Below are 17,249 nucleotides of genomic sequence, written 5' to 3'. Positions count from 1 at the left end.
TCGCAGGGTTGCAAGTGCAATCAAATCGAATCAAATCGAGTCAATATATAAATGCAGTCCATTTACCATTTGCAGTGATTTTCAGAGTGGAATGACATTTGTCTGATTGTTTCGTCTCTCAGCCACGTACTTTATCCTCCTGTGTGCCAATAAACTAAACGTAAATCTCGAGGCAACATGTCTGTCTCACTGTGTGTTTTCCTGGTTGTCTCTGCAGCCGGTGAGCGCCTTGCCCGCCGACCGGCCGAAGAGCCCGACGCCCGCCCAGCGAGGAGGGGCGGGGGGAGGAGGGGCAGGGGGGGGCGGGGAAAGGTAAGGCCCGGGGCAAGAAGGGCAAAAGGAGGCAAAAGCAAACCTGAGCCTCCAGAGGAGACCGACCCCAGGAAGCTGCAGCTGCTCAGCTGGGTACAATGACACTACATAGTGGAATACATGATGCTAGGATTTACGGTTCAACTTGACAACTCATGACAACAAAGTTTTATCAGCTCAAACTGATTAAACTGATTTAGCTAGCTGATTTAGCTACTAAACTGATTTAGCTCACTGATTTAGCTACTAAACTGATTTAGCTACTAAACTGATTTATCTACTGAACTGATTTAGCTACTAAACTGATTTACCTCACTGATTTAGCTACTAAACTGATTTAGCTACTAAACTGATTTATCTACTGAACTGATTTAGCTACTAAACTGATTTAGCTCACTGATTCAGCTACTAAACTGATTTCGCTAACTGATTTAGCTACTAAACTGATTTAGCTACTGAACTGATTTAGCTACTAAACTGATTTAGCTCACTGATTTAGCTACTAAACTGATTTAGCTAACTGATTTAGCTACTAAACTGATGTAGCTACTAAACTGATTTAGCTAACTGATTTAGCTACTAAACTGATGTAGCTACTAAACTGATTTAGCTAATTGATTTAGCTACTAAACTGATTTAGCTACTAAACTGATTTAGCTACTAAACTGAAGCATTACAGAGTAGCTACCGCAGACACCCTGCCTGAGACCCGGATGTTAGCACTTCCCATTCCCTCAATCATCTCATAAGTCAATGGGACTTTTGTCAAATGTGTGAAATAAGGTCTGTGGTTAACACAAGTGATTGTGTTCAGCCAGATAATCTTCACAGATGAAGACCATTTTTATTTTGAAGTATAAATGTTTTTTTGTTGCTAAATCACAATTTTCATAAAACACTTAAAAAATCATAAGGTCCTCCTTTGTGAAGATGATCTTGCTGAACACAAACTTTGGAGTTTCATAAACTTTTGTAACCACGTCATAGGCTACCTTATTTCAGACTTTTAATGCAAATATCCATACACAAAAATCCCATTGACTTTATGATGAGGGAAGTGTATGACTTCTGGTTTGGCCTACAAAAATGCACCATGCCTGCGATACTCTATAGCTAAATGGTTACATGTGACAGGTGAAAATAATATATAATAATCCTTTGTGGAGGCACCTGATGTGATGGGTTCCTCTCACTACTGTTGGTAGTGAAGGTGTTCTTCATGCAGGCATGTGTGTCTGGAGGTAAAGTGGATGTTCTTCTTCTGCAGGTGAACTCTCTGGAACAGGCCATGATGGACGCTCTGGTTCTGGACCGCGTGGACTTCGTCAAGCTGCTGATAGAAAACGGCGTCAACATTCATCACTTCCTCACTATCCCCCGCCTGGAGGAGCTGTACAACACGGTGAGCAGACAGCACTGCCTGTGGCACCTGGGCTTTAAGACATCAGGCTGGGTTTCACACCCTCCAGGAAATTGCGATTTTGCGATTGCAATAATTTCATGCAAATTCAACCGATTTCTGGAATATTTGTGGGGGCTTGCAATTTTTCAAAATCCCTGCGATTTCTCAGGAAAAAAACAGCAAAACAGGTTCCTCAACTTGCAATACAGAGAAAAAAAACAAAACACAACAAACAAAAAAACATAAAACAGCAAATTCCATGGCAATTTTTGAGAAAAGTTGCCATTAAGGAGTACGAAGTAGATAATCACAAAATTCACAATTCAAAATAATCACAATTCACAAAGGAACAAAGGCTTGGGGGCTTTGAGGAGTGGTGGAGGTTCCCTCAGTGTCACGTGACATCTCTTGCCCCGGAAAAGAGTTCCCCGCATTCATTTTCTCCATCGACTTTTTGAAAAATCCTTATATAGCCTAACACATTTTAAGGCTGGAACAACAGGGATCCCGGTCATCGCCGAGAGTCCCTTCCTTGCAGCACCCCCTACTTAATAATAGTTCCAGCGTGCCTGGACTGAGCCTATAATCAGAATGTGGAGGTTTTGATCTGACTGAGCGTGTAATCAGAATTTGGAGGTTTTGATCTGACTGAGCCTATAATCACAATGTGGAGGTTTTGATCTGACTGAGCGTGTAATCAGAATTTGGAGGTTTTGATCTGACTGAGCGTGTAATCAGAATGTGGAGGTTTTGATCGGTTTGTGTGTTTTTCTGTCTTTCTCTCTATAGAGGCTTGGGCCAACCAACACACTGCACTTTGTGGTCAGAGACGTCAAGAAGGTGACTATGGTCTTTTTACATGACGCCATGTGGAATGTCTTTTTACATGACACCATGTGGAATGTCTTCACGGAGATGAAGCCAGCCTAAACGTCCATGATCTGTGACATGTCAGTGATCCAAGAGGTCAAATGCTCCAGCAACACTTTTTTTTTGCTCTAAAATTGTTGGAACTGGCAAAAATTGCAAGTTGAGGGAAAACTTTTTTTCTATACCTAATGACAATGTTTCTCAAACAATTGCAATGCAATTTGCTCATGTGATGTGATTTCAGGGGAACCTCCCTCCAGATTACCAGATCACCCTGATCGACATTGGGCTGGTGCTGGAGTTCCTGATGGGCGGAGCTTACCGCTGCAAGTACACCAGGAAGAGCTTCAGGACGCTGTACAACAACCTGTACGGCCTGAAGAGAGTGAGCAACACGCGCACACACACACACACACACACACACACACACACACACACACACACTAGGCAGTGCTAGGTCATCAGTATGGGAAGCTAAATTAGAAAACTTAGCTTGCAGGTTTGCATTTGCATAAATGTAAAAATTGGCATGTTTTAGAAACATATTTTGCAGATGTTTTGTTTCACACTGAGATTATGCGTATCCTAATTTGCAGACACGTAAAATGCCAGTGTTTTATTCTGGTGACTGGCTTGAGGAGGGTAAATACTAAGTCTACAAAATATCATAATCTATTTAAATCAGTGAAACTTATGAGATTCAAGCTTTTACCTGGATTCACCCGATCAGTTTAGTTCATGGAAAAATCTGGTGTTCTGATGTGTATTTTGGAGTAAGCAACTCTCTATACTAGTAAATATATATTTCTGTTTTTTGTCTTGCAGCCCAAAGCACTGAAACTTCTTGGAATGGAGGTAGGTATAAAATATGGAGAATCTCAAGGACTAAAATCTAAAATGTCTTAAAAAACGTACCATTATGTTTATGTGAGTCGTTTTCCCCGTTTTCCAAACCGGCGATTTACATGTGTAAAGAGCCACATTGACGTTGCTCCATCGCTTCCCTCCAGCACGACGAGCCGCGTTCGAAGGGCAAAGGCAAGAAGAACAAGAAGAAAGAGGAGGAGCTGGACATCGACGTGGACGACCCCGAGGTCAGCAGGTTCCAGTACCCCTTCCACGAGCTCATGGTGTGGGCCGTGCTCATGAAGCGCCAGAAGATGGCGCTGTTCCTGTGGAAGCGTGGCGAGGAGGCCATGGCCAAGGCTCTGGTGGCCTGTAAGCTCTACAAGGCCATGGCCCACGAGTCGTCCCAGAGCCAGCTGGTGGACGACATCTCCCAGGACCTGGACAACAACTCCAAGTGAGTCACACATGCTGGGAGAGAGGGGAGGGACCTGGCCAACAACTCCAAGTGAGTCGCACATGCTATACGTCTGCATTGTGAAAAGTAGTTAAGGGCCGCCCCTAAAGACCAAAACAAAATGAGTGACAGACATACAGTAGGCTATGAATTGACCAACCATGGACGGCGTGGTGCAACTCGTGCGGCGCATTTGAACGATGCATGCAGAGAGCCGGACTTCCATAACAGCTCAGCCAATTATATTTTACCCGGAAAAGCTGTGGAGTAAAAGTAAAAGTGAAAATTGACAGAAATATAAATACTAGTAAAGTACAGATACTCAGAAAAAATACTTAAGTACTGTCCTTAAGTATTAATACTTTGTTACACCACTGGGTGAGGAGAGCTGCAGGATGAGCAGACTGGAGCAGCAGAGGACAAAGATGTGACGTGTGACCCAGAATGAGGAAGTGGAGACAGGCAGATATAAAGGACTGCATAGAAGTATGAGGATCTGTAACCTCTGTAGTGACAACTGTGTGGGAGACGAGTATCATATGTTGTTTGAATGCAAGAATGCAATTATTTTGAATTTCAGAGAGTTATATTTACCCAAATATTATTTAACTCGTCCATCTATGTTTAAACTGATCTTATTATTACAATCAGACAGACCAAAAGTTATGTGTAAATTAGGTGCTTTTTTGAAGAATGTCCTGCTTCTGTTTAAATGACATATGCACTAGCCATGCTGTGTGCCATTGTATATTGTTTTTGTATGTTTTGTTTGTGCTCCATACCATGTGATCATGGTCAATGAGTCACACATTAAATAAATTAAATGAAATGAGTTTGGACGATCTAACCCTGCTGTTTTTGCCTTTGTCCTGCAGGGAGTTTGGTCAGCTGGCGTACGAGCTACCGGACCAGTCGTACAAACACGACGAGCAGGTGGCCATGAAGCTGCTGACCTACGAGCTGAACAACTGGAGTAACTCCACCTGTCTGAAGCTGGCTGTGGCCGCCAAGCACCGAGACTTCATCGCCCACACCTGCAGCCAGATGCTGCTCACCGACATGTGGATGGGCTGCCTGAGGATGGGCAAGAGCAACGGCCTCAAGGTGCGCCGCCCATCAGTCCTGTGTGTCACGCCTACTTCACCTGGGATGGTACCAGTGGCTCAGTGGTTAGCACTGTCACCACGCAGCAAGGAGGTCCCGGGTTTGAACCCCGGTCCATCCCAGGTCCTTTCTGTGTGAAGTTTGCATGTTCCTCCCCACCGTGTTCGTGTGGGTTTCCTCCTGGTGCTCCGGTTTCCTCCCACCATGAAAGACATGTATGTTAGGGTTAATACTCCTGTAAAATACATGTATGTTAGGGTTAATACTCCTTTCAAAGACATGTATGCTAGGGTTAATACTCCTGTAAAATACATGTATGTTAGGGTTAATACTCCTTTCAAAGACATGTATGCTAGGGTTAATACTCCTGTCAAAGACATGTATGTTAGGGTTAATACTCCTTTCAAAGACATGTATGTTAGGGTTAATACTCATGTCAAAGACATGTATGTTAGGGTTAATACTCCTTTCAAAGACATGTATGTTAGGGTTAATACTCATGTCAAAGACATGTATGTTAGGGTTAATACTCATGTCAAAGACATGTATGTTAGGGTTAATACTCCTGTCAAAGACATGTATGTTAGGGTTAATACTCCTTTCAAAGACATGTATGTTAGGGTTAATACTCCTGTCAAAGACATGTATGTTAGGGTTAATACTCCTTTCAAAGACATGTATGTTAGGGTTAATACTCCTGTCAAAGACATGTATGTTAGGGTTAATACTCCTGTCAAAGACATGTGTGTTAGGGTTAATATCAAGGCACTGGCAAAAGAACTGGAGTTGGTCCCTGGCGCTGCCCGCTGCTCCTAGTTACAGGAAGGTTCCTAGTTACAGGATGGGTCAAATGCAGAGGATCAATTTTCCCACCGGGACAATAAAGGATAAGTTAGTTTAACTTAACCCGGTCTCGTTTGTGGAATGGGAATTGTAATCTATAGATTTGCGTAGACTGTACATGGACACCTTTTTTCTTTTGTTTTCGTGACACTCAGCACGACTTTCAAAATAATGTCTCTCAATTGGAAGTATCTTTTGCTTGCAGTACTTTGTTTCTGTCAGTCGAGAGTGAGGAGCTATAAACAGGAAGTAATGTGACATAGAAACAAAATGGTGGCCAGTAAGGGGGTCGGGGTGGTGGATGGGCATATATCTTTTCCTTTCATGCCGACGACTGGGGTTCGAGCCACAGCCTTTTCAAAGTACATTTTCAACCATAAGCCACATTCATTTTTTGAGGGACCAACGTTTTTCTTTTTTTCTTTTGGAGCTCGGCTCTGCTCTGGCTCGGTGTGTCCGTTTGTTTGTTTGTTTGTTTGTTTGTTTGTTTGTTTGTTTGTTTGTATGTATGTTTGTTTGTTTATTTGGTTGCTTGGTGTTCATGCGTTTCGGTGAATTGATGAGATTCACAGGCGATTAAGATCAGTGTCATCTATGGTGTTTTCTACTTTCAAGTCCTTCATCGCGTATGATGTTTTACAGACGTTTTAATGAGTTTTGGGAAGTGTGATTACATTTTATTATCATTATTATTATTATTATTATTATTATTATTATTATTATTATTATTATTATGGAATACCCATTGTTGTTTTGCCAGATTCTTCTTCTTCTTCTTCTGTTAATTATACTGTATCTTCAGACTGTTCATCTTGTCCCCAGGTGATTTTAGGCATCGTTTTTCCTCCTTCAATCCTCCTATTGGACCTTCGGCTGGGAGACGATACGGCGTATCACTCCTCCAAGGAGAGCGACGACGCCAAAGAGAAGGAAGATGACAACAAGTCCAGCAGGGTACGCCACCATACAGACACAAGCACATTCACAAGTCCAGCAGGGTACAGCACCATGCAGACACAAGCACATTCACAAGTCCAGCAGGGTACGACACCATACAGACACAAGCACATTCACAAGTCCAGCAGGGTACAGCACCATGCAGACACAAGCACATTCACAAGTCCAGCAGGGTATGACACCATACAGACACAAGCACATTCACAAGTCCAGCAGGGTACAGCACCATGCAGACACAAGCACATTCACAAGTCCAGCAGGGTACAACACCATACAGACACAAGCAGATTCACAAGTCCAGCAGGGTACGACACCATACAGACACAAGCACATTCACAAGTCCAGCAGGGTACGACACCATACAGACACAAGCACATTCACAAGTCCAGCAGGGTACGACACCATACAGACACAAGCACATTCACAAGTCCAGCAGGGTACGCCCATGTAGACACAAGCACATTCACAAGTCCAGCAGGGTACGCCTCCATGTAGACACAAGCACATTCACAAGTCCAGCAGGGTACGCCACCATGTAGACACAAGCACATTCACAAGTCCAGCAGGGTACGCCTCCATGTAGACACAAGCACATTCACAAGTCCAGCAGGGTACGCCACCATGTAGACACAAGCACATTCACAAGTCCAGCAGGGTACACCACCATGTAGACACAAGCACATTCACAAGCACAGCAGGGTACGACACCATGTAGACACAAGCACATTCACAAGTCCAGCAGGGTACGGAACCATGCAGACACAAGCACATTCACAAGTCCAGCAGGGTACGCCACCATGTAGACACAAGCACATTCACAAGTCCAGCAGGGTACGCCACCATGTAGACACAAGCACATTCACAAGTCCAGCAGGGTACGCCACCATGCAGACACAAGCACATTCACAAGTCCAGCAGGGTACACCACCATGTAGACACAAGCACATTCACAAGTCCAGCAGGGTACGCCTCCATGTAGACACAAGCACATTCACAAGTCCAGCAGGGTATGGCACCATGTAGACACAAGCACATTCACAAGTCCAGCAGGGTACGCCACCATGTAGACACAAGCACATTCACAAGTCCAGCAGGGTATGGCACCATGCAGACACAAGCACATTCACAAGTCCAGCAGGGTACGCCAACATGCAGACACAAGCACATTCACAAGTCCAGCAGGGTATGGCACCATGCAGACACAAGCACATTCACAAGTCCAGCAGGGTATGCCACCATACAGACACAAGCACATTCACAAGTCCAGCAGGGTACACCACCATGCAGACACAAGCACATTCACAAGTCCAGCAGGGTATGGCACCATGCAGACACAAGCACATTCACAAGCACAGCAGGGTACGCCAACATGCAGACACAAGCACATTCACAAGTCCAGCAGGGTACGCCAACATGCAGACACAAGCACATTCACAAGCACAGCAGGGTACGCCAACATGCAGACACAAGCACATTCACAAGCACAGCAGGGTACGCCAACATGCAGACACAAGCACATTCACAAGTCCAGCAGGGTACGACACCATGCAGACACAAGCACATTCACAAGTCCAGCAGCCATTTTATATGGGCAAAATTGTCCTCTTTCTAAAGGAATTCTTAAAACAGTTTTTATTGGCAGGCTTGTATATCACTTGTTTATAAAGGCTGTATCTGGGGTCCGGGTAGTGCAGGGGTTGATTCCCTGCCTACCAACACGAGGGTTGCAGCTTTGCGCCCCTGTGTTACCTCCGGCTTGGTCGGGCGTCCATACAGGCACAATTGGCCGGGTCTGAGGGTGGGAAGCCGGATTAAGGGTATTATAGTATGTCCTGGTCGCTGCACTAGTGCCTCCTCTGGTCAGCCTGTTCGAGGGGGATCGGGGAGCGGAATTGGAGGAATAGCATGTCAGGTGAAAAGAAGCGGCTGGCGTCTGCACATGTATCGGAGGAAGCATGTGCTAGTTTATATCTCTCCCCAGATCGGCAGACGGGGTGGAGCAACGCCCGGGACAGCAGGGGGAATTGGCCAAATACAATTGGGGGGAAATCCCAGCTTTATTCCTCTCTGATTCTGTTAATAATTCATGTCTGACATTTTCATTGATTTTTTTTATTAAAAAAAAACAGTATTGAAAAGTGCATCAGAAAAAGTGTATTGCTTCAAGTCAGTTTGTGTAACTAATTGATTTTCAGGACGGTGTCTCTAACGTTGACGCCATGTCTAAGAAGGGCGATGACGAGGAAAACAAGAAGCAGAGGAGGAGGATTCCCATCGGGAAGAAGATCTATGAGTTCTACAACACCCCGTTTACCAAGTTCTGGTTCAACACGGCAAGTGGACATTTGATGATTCAAAACACTGTTGCATCTCTAGATCAATGACCCATTGTCGCAGAGAGACAGACAGACAGACAGACAGGAAGACAGACAGACAGACAGACAGACAGACAGACAGACACACACAGACAGGCAGGCAGGCAGACTGACAGACAGACAGACAGACAGACAGACACAGACAGGCAGGCAGGCAGACTGACAGACAGACAGACACAGACAGACAGGCATGCAGGCAGGCAGGCAGACAGACAGAAGACAGACAGACAGACAGACAGACAGACAGACAGAAGACAGACAGACAGACAGACAGACAGACAGACAGACAGGCAGACAGACAGACAGGCAGGCAGGCAGACAGACAGACAGACAGACAGACAGACAGACAGACAGACAGACAGACAGACAGACACACAGACAGACAGACAGACAGACAGACAGACAGACAGACAGACAGACAGGCAGGCAGACACACAGACAGACAGACAGACAGACACACAGACAGACAGACAGACAGACAGACAGACAGACAGACAGACAGACGGGGCGGGGGGGGGGGGGGGGGGGGTGCTATCTGACATAAGAGAAGCCCTGCCTGGCCTGTCTGCCTGGCCTCGTGTTGAGGAAGTGCAGTTTTTGTTACGGGTGAACAGTACCGCTTTTGTCCACAGGCGCCGCTGAATTAATACAAAATGAAAGTTCTCCGTAGCTGCTTTAAATTAGTTGATTATTTAACCCTAACTGAAAACAGCAGTGGCATAAAGTTACAGACTAAAATAATAATCAATAAAAGATTTTGATGCAATGATTTTAAGAAGTCACAGTAAGTAATAAGGGGGACGAAAGAGAGAGGGAGCAAGAGAGAGAGGAATATGAGAGGGAGAGACACATTATTTTTCAAGTACAAAGTCATATAGATGATGAAAGAGCACCTTGTGGAACATCTTGCTTCCTCTGTCTCTGTCAGATCGCCTACCTGGTCTACCTGGCGCTGTACAACTACATCATCCTGGTCAAAATGGAGCGCTGGCCCTCACTGCAGGAGTGGATCGTCATCTCTTACATCATCACCCTGGGACTGGAGAAGGTCCGACAGGTAGGCAGTCTACAGGAGTGGATAGTCCTCTCTTACATCATCACCCTGCGACTGGAGAAAGTACGACAGATAGCCTACATATTTAAAACTGTTGAAGTCACTTCTTCCTTTCAGTTTGCTCAGGTCCAGCTGCTGTCCGGCTCTGGGAGAGGATTTGTATGAAAGGAGCGCATGGGAACATGCCTTTAATCGTCCAGACCTCAGTAAAAATCAGATCAGATCTTTATTTGTTTATTTGTTTTTTGTTTTGTTTGTTTTTCAGTGAAAAAGAAATACTATAATTACCGTTGCCACTAAAATCGTAGCACAATTGGTATCTGTCAGTATAAGCTAATTCGCATCCATCAATGCATAAACGGATGGAGCATTCTTATCAGGGTGTCCGACGCTCGTGGATGTGTTGAAAACTGATCCATATGCTTTTGAAGCATGTACGGCTGTCATGAGCCTGTCCCGTCCCTCTGCCCTCAGATCCTGATGTCGGAGCCGGGGAAGCTGAAGCAGAAGATCAACGTGTGGCTGGAGGAGTACTGGAACATCACGGACGTGGTGGCCATCTCCGTCTTCCTGCTGGGGCTGCTGCTGCGGCTGCAGAGCGAGCCCTACATGGGCTACGGCCGCGTCATCTACTGCGTGGACATCATCTTCTGGTACATCCGGGTCCTGGACATCTTCGGCGTCAACAAGTACCTGGGGCCCTACGTCATGATGATCGGCAAAATGGTAGGATGGACGTACAGGTGCATGAAGCGTGTTTACATTTAAGGAATAGCTCACCCTGGCTGCTCGGGTGCAACGCGCTGCACGCTTGGAAAATAGAACAGAAGCTGAAACTATCGCTGCAGCGTAGCTTCAGCGTGGCATGCGGCTGGTGTGATCGGTCTCACCTCTTAACAAGGATGCTGAAATGAAGCTGCCTCCGCGCTGCGTAGCTTCAGCATTGCTTCAGCGTAGCTTCGGCTTATGGTGTGAACGAGGGCTAAGGTGCGGCTGCTGTCTCTGTGTCTGCAGATGATTGACATGCTGTACTTTGTGGTGATCATGCTGGTGGTGCTGATGAGTTTCGGCGTGTCGAGGCAGGCCATCCTGCACCCGGACGAGGAGCCAACATGGCGGCTCGCACGCAACATCTTCTACATGCCCTACTGGATGATCTACGGCGAGGTGTTTGCTGACTCCATAGACCGTAAGACTAGAATTCATAGTAAGATTCCTGTTTGGTCCCGGATCATCAGTCTGTCATGTGTGTCCTCATATCGTGATATCACTTCCTGTCCCAGTGATAATCTCTGTGGTTTAATCCCATCGATCCAGAAAGTGAAGTCAAAAACATCTTGATCGCCCTCTAGTGGCTGGCTGCATATAGGTCAAAGATCCCACCCCCTCCATGATAGCGGACGGGATATGAGCCAAACTAAACAATCAAAGTACTAAATTGTTCCCCTCGGTTTCTCTCATTTTAGGTAATGTAGTTCTTATCACACTGATTGATGTATGTGCAAGTGCACATTTTTCTGATAAGTTTTGTTTGTTTTTAAAATGTTATTTGACTATATAAAAAGGGCTGATTGACAGCTGTGACAGCCACTCTCAGACCAGCATGGCTGAGGGGGCTGATACTGTGCAAACTCTGGTTGCAAATGACGTCACACAAGCAAGATGGCAGCTCACTGAAACAAGATATTTTTGCTTCACTTTTCATAGTTGTAGGAAGTGGAGATGCGTTATCCATATACTCAGTATAGACATACAGTATATTATACTGTATGTCAATGGTTAATCTCTATGACACGCGCGTGCACGCACACACACACACACACACGCACACACGCACACGCGCACACGCGCACACACGCACACGCGCGCACACACACACACACACACACACACACACACACACACACACACACACACACCACGGGTTATGTTTTGTTATGTTATGTTGATTCCATTGTGTTGTGATGTGTGAATGTGTGTGTCCAGTGCATCCTCTGCTGGCAGCTTTATGATTTTTTGTCTGTTTTTTTTTTTTTATGCCCAAGATCAAGGACCATGCATTCCTATGACATCATCAAATTGCTTATTTGAGCGGTATACCAACAAGGCATTGTTCTTTGACCTGCAAAATGCATTCACTGATCCTCATTTAGATAATAGGGGGTTAAATAAAACAGGGGGAAGAAAATAAATACATTTTAAATTTTAAATAATTTTCAGTAAATTTGAATCATTATTGTCCTAACATGTCAATTTGTAGGCAGACAATTTGATGATGATCGTCTGCCTGCTAGAAGTAGATGAAATGTGTTTGTAACCTCAGAGTCGGAGAAGACTGCATGGATACACAGCATGAACACAGAACGCAACAGAACAAATTAACATAGAAAACATTCCAGTACCAATGTTAAAACTATGAGTGAAATCAAAACAATTAATAGCAATTTTTTTTTTTTTTTTTTTTTTAGCTTTTTCTTATTTTATTCTTTTATTATACATAAGCTGAAAAACGACTCAGTTGTTGAGCCAATCAACGGATATAAAGTGGAGAAGTCATCGTCCTCGCTGAAAGGTGTTGGTGTTTGTATGTTGTTCTCTTTGTGGTACAAATTTCTCTCTTTTCTCTTCAAACTTTTCTGCTTGCCTTGGACTGTTGATGGATAGTGTATGCCATGGAAATTAATCGTAAGTATCTCACATAATATGGTATATAAACTAAAAGAGGGCTTTCAAAATGTGTATTTATTTACTATCATTTAATGTCACCGTAACATTGCATTAACAACAATAGGTACTTCCGGGTAGACACCTGCCGATTGATTTAAATTGTGGAGATATCACAAACTTGTTTATTGTTTATTTCTGTTGTCTGTAACACCTATCTGACGTTTGGTTGTGCTTATTTTATGCACTGTGTCGAAAAACCAAATCTAACCAACAGTGACATCTCACCGTCGGTCGGACGAGCTGAACAAAATCAGAAAAAAATATACAATAAAATTATTTAAAAAATGGCTGCAGAATGAATTGATGCAAAGGCTGAAGTGTGTGCTTGTTTTGCACGCAGCACCGTGTGGGGACAACCTGTACGATGAGGATGGGAAGAAGCTGCCGCCCTGTATCCCCGGAGCCTGGCTCACCCCGGCCATCATGGCCTGTTACCTGCTGGTGGCAAACATCTTGCTGGTCAACCTCCTCATCGCCGTCTTCAAGTGAGTCCCAGACTCCCTTTTCAAGCTAAACATATACGTTTTCACTGCTGATTCTCCAAGCTAACTTTTACATCTTACAGTTTAGGCATTTAGACATTTACCCGCTAATTCCTATTCATTTAACAGCAATCCTTTACATTCTTTTGAAAACTATATTCACATTTAAAGACAAATCACAATGTGTTCTGAAATGTTTTAAGTCAAATATCCTTCCTTTCCGAGTTTTTAGTGGTTACGTCATTTAGAAATTCAAACCAATAATCATCAGACTTTTGAACCCCACCCCTTTTTGACCAATCATTCACAATGCATGAAAATGTTTTCTTTTATTCTGTTCTTACACTTATAGAGTGCCAAAGTCAGCCCTCTTCCGGCCTCGGCATACAAACCACGGAATTTTCCGTCATTCATTTTCCCCATAGACATTTCATAAAATTCTTATAAAAATAGTTTTATAGGAATATATATATTCAGAATCAGGAGAGGTCCTATAACATTTCACCTGGACGGGGGGGGAGAGTGTAAATTATTTTACTATTTTTATACGAATTTTACGAAATGTCTATGGAAAAAAGAATGGTGGAAAATCCCATATGGCTCGTATGCCTAACCCGGATAGGGCACGACTTTGGCATTATATTGCCAGTCTCTTTCTTCATCTTCTCATTCTCTGACAGCAACACCTTCTTCGAGGTGAAGTCCATCTCCAACCAGGTGTGGAAGTTCCAGCGGTACCAGCTGATCATGACCTTCCATGACCGGCCCACCCTCCCTCCGCCCCTCATCATCTTCCCCCACATCTACATCGTGCTGCGCCATCTGTGCTGCCGCTGCCGACGCCGGCACGAGGGCGAACACCACGACCGAGAGCGCGGACTACGTAAGAACCGCTCCCAGAGCTTCTTCTGGATGTGTTTCAAGAGCAGTTTGGGCAGCAGGGTGCAGCGAGGAAGAAGACTGCAGGATGTCAGGATTTGGTCATGGGGTTTCTAGAATGTCCTAAGAGGTGCTAGCCTGGTTTAAACCACCCTGATAACATGATCTCACATTCTGTTTAGGTCTATGTATCAGTCTAGACTCCAAGCCGTCCACAGTCATTTCAGTGGGTGGGAGTACTTTACTTGCCTTGACAGACAACTCCTTCAGCCAATCAGTGTCGCCAAATCCAGTCCTGTTTAGATCCTCTTCCTATTCAAAGACAGCCATGTTTGTAATGTCTGACAGAGTTGGTACTGAATGCAGAGGAGCTGAAGAGCCTGTACGAGTTCGAGGAGCAGTGTGTGGAGGAGCACTTCCGTGAGAAAGAGGATGAAGAGCAGTCGTCCAATAACGAACGGATTCGAGTCACATCTGAAAGGTACAGTTGGAGGTAGAGGTCTTTTTGGTATGCCTGAACCCCCGAATAACCGAGGGTCTGACCCGGACACAGCCGGATATCCCGGGTCCATTCTAAAGAAATCGGTTCGGTACGGGGTCCGGGTTTCAGCTTTCTAATAATAGACGGTTCGATCCGGTTCTGGGTATTACATTTCTGGGGCTTTTGGGGTTCTGGCATGACTTTTTGGACCCATGAAGATCTAGTTGGATGCACATCTGATATTAAGTGTTAGTATAGTATAGTATAGTATAGTATAGTATAGTATAGTATAGTATAGTATGATTAGTATACTGTACTATATGGGTTGATAATATATATATATATATATATATATATATATATATATATATATATATATATATATATATATATATGTATATATACATGTTCTGGGGGAAATATACACATATATATATGTATATACATATACATATATATATATATATATATATATATATATATATATATATATATATATATGTGTATATTTCCCCCAGAACTTTATTCTTCTCAAGCTGAAAGAGAGAATCTCTCTCCTTAGGGTGGAGAACATGGCCATGCGCCTGGAGGAGGTGAATGAGAGGGAGCACTCCATGAAGGCCTCCCTACAGACGGTGGATCTCCGCCTGTCCCAGATCGAAGAGTTCTCCACCCGGATGCTGAACGCCATGGAGAAGCTGGCTGGTATCGACCGGGCCGAGCTGGTCCGAACTCGCTCTGGAGCATCTTCCATCTGCGAGCCGTCCGCCCTGCTCCGCCACAGCAGCATCAACAGCGCCGACAGCTGCAGCCTCTACCGCCTCCACCTGGACAACGACGAGCGGCTCGCTGTGTCTGGAGACTTGGAGGCCGGCGAGAGGAGAGCCCAGCTCAGTCCCGAGAGACACGGGAGCATCAGTGAGGGAATTCCCATGTCAGGTAAGACACGACAAGACGAGCAGTGGAGACACATCATGAGAGAAACCAGTGCGATGCTGCTTTGGCCCACAAAAATATGTCATCATCCCTGTGGTACTCTATTGGGCAGTTGAGGCAGCAAACTGACACAGCAAAGATGACTATGACTAGCAAAAATGTCAAAAATTAATATAGCAAATGGTTGGGTTTTCAAACATAATGCAACTGACAAAAAGTGGAATTGTATGGATGGAAAGTACAGGAAAAAGTATGCATTAAAATATTGCAAGGGTCTGCAAAAATAATAGCACAGTTGTACTGAGGCAAAGAAAGACTGAAAGGAATGAAAACTAGATGTGAAAGATATGCAGCATGAATGAAAAGTTACAAACCTACCAAGATAAGCAATATGCAACACATTAGAAGGATATGGATGTGAAGAAGACAGGATGTGAATGTCCATCTTATATGAGTTAAACGTGTGTAATGTTCACAGGTGATGGGAACTCCACTGTCAAGGAGTATGGGCTGACCTTAGAGGTGATGGGACAAAAAGACCGGACTCGTTCCACCTCCAGCGTCGACATCCTGATTTCCCCTTGCGACTCGGACCAGAGATTTGCAGAAACTCCTCCCACTTCAGCTCAAACCGCCCCCACTTCAATTGACTCCGCCCCCGCTACAACTCAATCCGCCCCCAGTTCAGCTGAATCCGCCCCCAGTTCAGCTGAATCCGGCCCCAGTTCAGCCGAATCCGTCCCGGTCACGATGGACGCTGCCATAGAGCAAGCAGGACTGGAGAAAGTGGGGCCGGAGAAGACCAAACTAGAGGGCGCTGTTTCGTACCCCCTGGACAGGTCAAAGGTCATGAGCTACTTACCGTCTCTGGCTCTCAGTGACTCCCCGTCGTCCAACCGGAAGGCCATTAGTGGTATCATGTTCAACCCTGTGGACAGAGAAGAGGACTGGGCGACAGACTTCACCACAGCAGCCACCCGCTCAGAACAGGGCTTAAAGTCTCCTATTATGACTCACTGGGGAGCTCGCTTTGAGTACAAAGTCCACCCTTCCCCCTTTGGCCACATGCCCAAGGTGTCTGTAGTGAAGTCCGTCGAGAACGTACCCAACACCGGTAAAACTACCCAGGAAGTCGAATGGATAACACCTAAGCCGTTTGCCGGAGAATGGGAAGTAGCAACGACAGACAGCAACCAGGGTAATGGGGACGAGGAGGCATCAAAAGACACAGAACATTCGCTGGTGGCTGAGGTCAGGATGTACCCAGCGCTCAGGTCCAAGAGCCTGAACACCAACCCTTGCAAGGGGAAGGTGAAGAAGGACAGTCAGGAGAAGCCCCGTTCAGCCAGCAGTGTCAAAGACCTGGGTTCAGCCAGCAGTGTCAAAGACCCGGGTTCAGCCAGCAGTGTCAAAGACCCGGGTTCAGCCAGCAGTGTCAAAGACCTGGTGGCAGCATTCAGTGGTCCAGGGGAAAAGACAGGTCGAGAATCCAGGACAGGCTCCCGAGACAGTTCTGGCTGTTGA

The 17,249-nt window shown here is 45.1% G+C and overlaps 1 pseudogene across 1 annotated transcript in view; it reads left to right on the top strand.

Annotated features, from left to right (window-relative positions):
- Window positions 1–17,249, top strand: part of LOC310791511 (transient receptor potential cation channel subfamily M member 1-like) — a 23,227-nt pseudogene extending 5,978 nt beyond the window's left edge. The window contains exons 4-21 of the transcript in view: window positions 218–405; window positions 1,580–1,714; window positions 2,504–2,554; window positions 2,829–2,969; window positions 3,410–3,439; window positions 3,595–3,887; window positions 4,763–4,991; window positions 6,657–6,788; window positions 8,987–9,124; window positions 10,095–10,223; window positions 10,695–10,946; window positions 11,235–11,409; window positions 12,885–12,905; window positions 13,288–13,432; window positions 14,110–14,312; window positions 14,657–14,789; window positions 15,352–15,728; window positions 16,204–17,249. The product of the transcript in view is annotated as a transient receptor potential cation channel subfamily M member 1-like (transcript). The remainder of the gene's footprint in view (window positions 1–217; window positions 406–1,579; window positions 1,715–2,503; window positions 2,555–2,828; window positions 2,970–3,409; window positions 3,440–3,594; window positions 3,888–4,762; window positions 4,992–6,656; window positions 6,789–8,986; window positions 9,125–10,094; window positions 10,224–10,694; window positions 10,947–11,234; window positions 11,410–12,884; window positions 12,906–13,287; window positions 13,433–14,109; window positions 14,313–14,656; window positions 14,790–15,351; window positions 15,729–16,203) is intronic.

This window comes from Poromitra crassiceps (genome assembly GCF_964638095.1).
Source record: "Poromitra crassiceps genome assembly, chromosome: 16".
Classification (NCBI taxonomy): domain Eukaryota; kingdom Metazoa; phylum Chordata; class Actinopteri; order Beryciformes; family Melamphaidae; genus Poromitra; species Poromitra crassiceps.
This window is presented reverse-complemented; position numbering and strand designations above follow the sequence as displayed.